General features: G+C 37.2%; 1 long non-coding RNA gene across 1 annotated transcript; it reads left to right on the forward strand.

Annotated features, from left to right (window-relative positions):
• LOC109331066 lies at positions 228-4,577 on the forward strand. The gene is made up of 3 exons (XR_002105738.1): positions 228-294; positions 790-842; positions 4,550-4,577. It is a non-coding gene; the product is annotated as an uncharacterized LOC109331066 (long non-coding RNA).

The raw sequence follows: 5,898 nt of genomic DNA on the forward strand, positions 1-5,898 counted from the left end.
TTATTTCCTTATTTAATTAGGAGTCTACTATTTCTATAAACTATGGTTAGTATTATCTCTTTTGTATCATAATATTATCCCATCATTATTCACAATATTTATCAATACAATTTACTTTTTTAATCATTCATTTTTCTCCTTCCATATTTAAAACCTTATCTTCCAAATTTCTTATTTTTACTTCACCAGTCTCATTTTGTAACACTGAAATATATAATTTTGAATTGCCAGACACATCCAACAGAATCATGTTTCATGTCATCAATTGATGTGCACACCCATTACTCATATCAGGTGAGTTCACAAGAATTTTTAATTTCAATTGAGAGAATTATTAATGGATGTTCTTTGCTAAGTCTTTGAGATAGATTTCTGGGGTTTGCTACGAGGAAATGTTTTATATGTTACTCCTAGATCAAATTCCATATGCTATTTTCTGAACTTAAGTCATGCAACTAGTCATCCTATACTTATAATACAATTTTTTGGTACTACCAAGAGTATGCTTTCAGTTAAAGAACTAATTCCTTTCGGGGTGCATGATTGTCCCTCCTAGCAAGTGCTACTTCCAGGAATTGAAACTCTGACCTTTTGGTCATTCTCGGGATCTAGCGGAGCCTTACACCACTAGACCAATATCTTGTTGGTATACTTATAATACAATTGATGCTTGACATGTATTATTTTTTCCTATGCTTTCATTTACTACAGAATCAAGCTAAGTACATTGTTGTTCCTGTAATTTCTATATATTTTTCTCATTTCTTATTGAAATGCTTGTCTCTTTAGATTATGCTGCCAAAATCTGTTGCAATAGTCATGGCACCAACAGATAGTTCAAGGTAACATCGCCTCTCAAATGAGTCTTGATGTGGGGAAGTTAGCAAAGAAAGCATATCCATATCAAGAATATAGTTTTTGGTGAGATAAAATTTGATATACTAGAATCACAAGACTGCTTTATACAGTCGAAGTAAGGGATATTTATACTAGGAAATTATTTTTTGCTAAAATTTAGAGTATGAAAATGACCCCTCATGCATTCAGGAAACACAATAAAAGACAGTAAACCTTGACAAACAAGTAAAAAAGTATGTAGAATAATTGCAACCCATATAGGAATGCATGTAGAACTCTAGTGGATAAAATCATCAATTTAGTCCTTGAAAATGGCATTATCGAACAATTTGGCCATTGACATTACGACAAAAGCTATTGACATCGTGAATATTAGTAAGGTCCAAGTCTTTCTTTATATACTTTTATATACTTGTACATCATTTAAAATTAATGATAAGAAGTTTTATCTTCTTCATCTCTTTCAACATGGTATCTAGTGCCTAAAAAGAGAGTTTTTCTTTTCTGTTTTTGGTGTGTTCCATTACTGCCATGTCTGTCGTTGTTTCGGTCGTTTTTCATAGCGCAAGACTCGCATGCCCCTGGTCCCAGATTTGTTCTTAGTTTTGCGGTTTCAGCGTATTTCCCACCCCGCCACCCTTCTCTCAACTGCACTAGCCATTGCGTGTGATGACGCATTTGGCCACCGATCCGACCACTCCTCTTGGTTGTGGATTTGCTTGTGTTTTTTTTGTTTTGCCTCATAGATGTTTGCGATCTGTGCAAAAAGATCCTTGTTACTTTGTTCAGACGTGTTTTTTCTCTCTCCTCTGATTAGTTATGGTGGCTCCCGGTACCTTTGAACAGTCCAAGATTAGTAATACCATTTTCACCATCTATCTCACTTTGCCTCTTTCTATGGAAAAATTGGATGGTTCTAACTCTGACTCTGGGACATAAGATATTCAACTATGACTTACTGGCCAAGGGTATAAGGAACATCTCACTAAGAAGGCGGAAGATGTGTTTATGGCTGAATATCTAATGTATGAGAAGATTGATGCAAAATTGTGTAGTGTTATCAAGTCAACACTTCATCCCACTATTAAACCAATTTTCGGTCCCTAACTTACATGTGAATCGATTTGAAGTGAGGCCAAGGAACTCTACTGTAATGACATTCAACATGTTTATGGCGTGTCATGATTTGATGACCTCATTGTACCTAAGAAGTTTGATGGTCCTATGTCCAACTATCTTGGTTGTGTTCATGTTGCATTCTATGATTTTAATGAACTTCTAGCTCTAGCTATATTTGCCCCTTCCGAATAGAAGAAAGAACTTGAACACTTTCTTTACGATCCTTGCAACTTTATGATTTGCCTATATAACACATTGCTACACGTGGTCAAATTTTGAGGTCTACGATCGTTGCCACTTTCTCCACAACATTGTCGACACTTCTCTAGGTCCCAATGCAGTATGCTCAGATCATCTCAATCACTTCAGGCCTTGGTGATATTGTTGCCCTTGTGTCTCAACATGACATTCAAGGGTGCTGCTCTCAGGGCTTTTCATCTAACTCCAAGAATCGTCCCAAGTGTCATCATTGCCATCGTTTGGGGCACACTATTAATCTTTGTTGGAAACTACATGTGCGCCCTCAACGACATCTTGTAAATGCAGCTCAAACTGACATACCTTTTCCACCCTAAACCTTAAACCACATAATTGGTAATAGGGCTTTGTGCTCCCCGCTTTTCAAATCTGGTTGCTTACCTACTGTTACTTCCACTAATGGTATCAAAACCAAATCGAAAAGAATTGGTACTTCTACACTCCTCAATTCCCTATTTGTTCATAATGTACTTTATGTTCCAGATTTTTCATTGAACTTAATTTCAGTCAGTTATTTGACTCAATCCCACAATTGCAATGTTATCTTTACTAACCACAATGTTACCCTATAGGACCCGAGTTCGGGACACACGATTGGTGTCAAATGAGAATCTCATGGCCTCTACTACTTATCTTCACCCATGTCCTTTTCCCTGTGCACCTCTTCGCTCTCTTCTTCCCTGTGTTTTTGGCTCCACATGTTTTGTTCACAATCTCTCTCTGAGCTTGACAAACTCTCTGCTCGCTTCCTTAAGTGTGTCTTTCTTAGTTATCATCGTCCCAAAAAGGTTATCCTTGTTATTTACATACTCTTTAGCATTACCTTATATCGGTCGATGTTAACTTTTCCGAGTTCATTCCATACTTTAGCTGCAACCATCCCCTCCTGAGTCTTCACTTGCACTTGTCTCAGTTCCTCATGTGATTGAGACTCTTGTTCCTTTGACCCTAACTACCAATAGTGTGGATCACCTAGTTGAGCGACCCTTACAGGTATATCATTACCATCCACATCCGTCTGTGATGCATATCCCCGCCTCTGGTCCTACTATTGGGGTCATGCCCACTGTCACATGTTCCTTTCGTGTTTGTGGCCCTACCACATGAATCTGAGCTTCCCATTGCTCTTCGTTAGGGTATGTTTTCCGCTCGTAATTCATCCCCTCATTATATTGCTTTGAGTTATCGCTATTTGTCTTCTCTACATCACACTTGCCTTTCCTCTTTGTCCTCTATTGTTGTTGTAGGTGAAACTTTTCCCACCAAGCATGGAGGCAAGCAATGATTTAAGAAATGTGTTCTCTTCAAAGTAGTGGCACATGAGAACTTGTTCTTTTACCTCCTGGGAAGTCTTTGGTTAGCATTCATTAGGTATTTATTGTTAAGGTTGGCCTGAGGGTAAGATTGACTAGTATAAGGCTCGCTTGGTGGCTAAAGAGTACATAAAATATATGGCCTCAAGTAGAATGACGCTTTCTCTCGTGTTGCCAAAATGGCCTCTGTTCGGCTTCTCTTCTCTATTGTTGTCACTTATCATTAGCCTATTCATCAACTTGATATTAAGGTACATTCCTATATGGTGATCTCAAAGAGGAAGTATATACGGAGCAACCACCTGGGTTTGTTGCTCAAGGGGAGTCCACTATGGTTTGAAAACTTCACCGATATTTTTATGGACTTAAACGGTCTCTACGAGCTTGGTTTGAAAGATTCAACATTTAGTAAAACAAGTTGTTATGATTCGAAGTGGTAATAATCTTAATCAGTTATATATATGTAACCAACTCAACATTATGATTTATATGCTCTACCTTGAGCACTGTTGATATTGTTAAAATTAGTAAAGCTAGACATATTTCAATTTATCACTTTATAGAGCACTGTTGATATTGTTAAAATTAGTAAGGCTATACATATTTCAATTTATCACTTTATAGACAAACTTATTTTAGAGGAGCATTTCAGCCCCTTAATATGTCACATCATATGATTCGATACATTTAACTGACATGCATTAGTCTGAGAAACTAAATTGATTGGCAATTATCGAAGTCAGGGACTAAATTTGCTTTTCCGTAATGTTAGAGATTCAATTGACTAATGTGCCATTTTCATCCTCCAAAATAATGTTATATTAAATATAATCCTTTCTCAGAAATAAGTTCTTTACAATAGTCACCAAAAAAATACATAGGAAACTAAATACAAGAGGATAATATTAGTCAGAAATTCACAATATTCTCAAAAAAGGTACTGAAATTGGGTTCAGAAATATTATATATTTTAAATGCCTTGTATTTATTTGCATGTACAGAAAGCATGGCATTTTTCGGTTGACAACCTGATGTGAACCTCTTGGGTAAAAGGCTCTTGAAACAATCTATCTTGGTTGGTGTATGGCCTAGGCTCACGGTTGAGTAGAGCCCTTGAGATTAAACAGCGGAAATGAATTGAAATTGGATAAAAGAAGATGGAAAAGATTTGAGGTGAAGGCGCCACAAACAATTCAGTTGTTTGATAAGCCAAAGTGATGCTCGCCACAAGAACTTGATTCTTGATAGGAACTTCTAATCTTGGTTCAGCCAAGAAGGTTTGAAGAATACTCTCACAAGGATATAATCCTCTTTGACTCACAAAGGAAATCAATCTACTTTTAACTCAATGTGTTATAGCAAGAAGCATTACATTTGTTGGCAAGCCTCTAAGGCTCCCGCGGTTTGTAGCTAAGGTTTATGCTTAGCAAGCTTACATTGGATGCTCTAAAAACAAATGAATCTACTCCTAAATTAGACTATATTCGAGTAGTAAAGGAAATAGCACATGTGTTTCGTGTGCTTTATTACAATTGACAACAAAATTAATGACTTGGCCTAAGGTACTTGATTGCCACAGTTGGATAGTGATGAGCATGGGATTCCTTTTCTCCTTAAGTGCACGGCTCAACCATTAAGTGATATGATCAAGAGATTTGAAGCCTCCTTAATGCCCACGGCTAAGCTTTGATGAGATTCATTGGATTCTCCTAATTTGGCACATGGAAATTGTTGGAATTAAGCCTTCTTAATGCTCCTCAGGTACACTTGGACTTGGCATAGGATTCCTTTGCTAAGGAATGAATTTCCCACGGCTAAGTGTTGATTAAGGATGCACTAAATAGCATAGAATGTCGTTGGTGCAAGATGGTAGGCTGCCAACGGCTAGGACATGTGCATAATGCACCATTAAGGTCTCAAACGACCCTATGCAAATTCCACTCGAGCAACTTTACTCCAACAGCTCTGAAATTAACTTAGGATTCCTCTGGATGAATTGTACCCAGGTGGATTTAGCTCCAACGGTCCAAACATGGTGTTTAAGCCTCATAAATGCTCCATTAAGCTCCTCCACGGTCACTTTGTGATTCCCTTCGAGCCATCTCCCTCCAATGGCTACAATAGTCTTTATTTACCTGCCAAATAATATTAGACAAAATTAGAATGAATTTGGTTCACGAAAATTATAAGTTGGTCCAAGCATTAAAGTTTCGGTTACACTTTTAGGCTTGACTTAATCATCCACGAGTCAATTTTCATCCTGGTCAATTTTTATGGGCAGATTTATTACAAACATACTTTAATTAAATAAACTAAGTGTTGGACAAAATTTAGTCCACACATTTATTGT

The sequence above is a fragment of the Lupinus angustifolius genome, chromosome LG17 (genome assembly GCF_001865875.1).
Source record: "Lupinus angustifolius cultivar Tanjil chromosome LG17, LupAngTanjil_v1.0, whole genome shotgun sequence".
In the NCBI taxonomy this organism is placed as follows: Eukaryota; Viridiplantae; Streptophyta; class Magnoliopsida; order Fabales; family Fabaceae; genus Lupinus; species Lupinus angustifolius.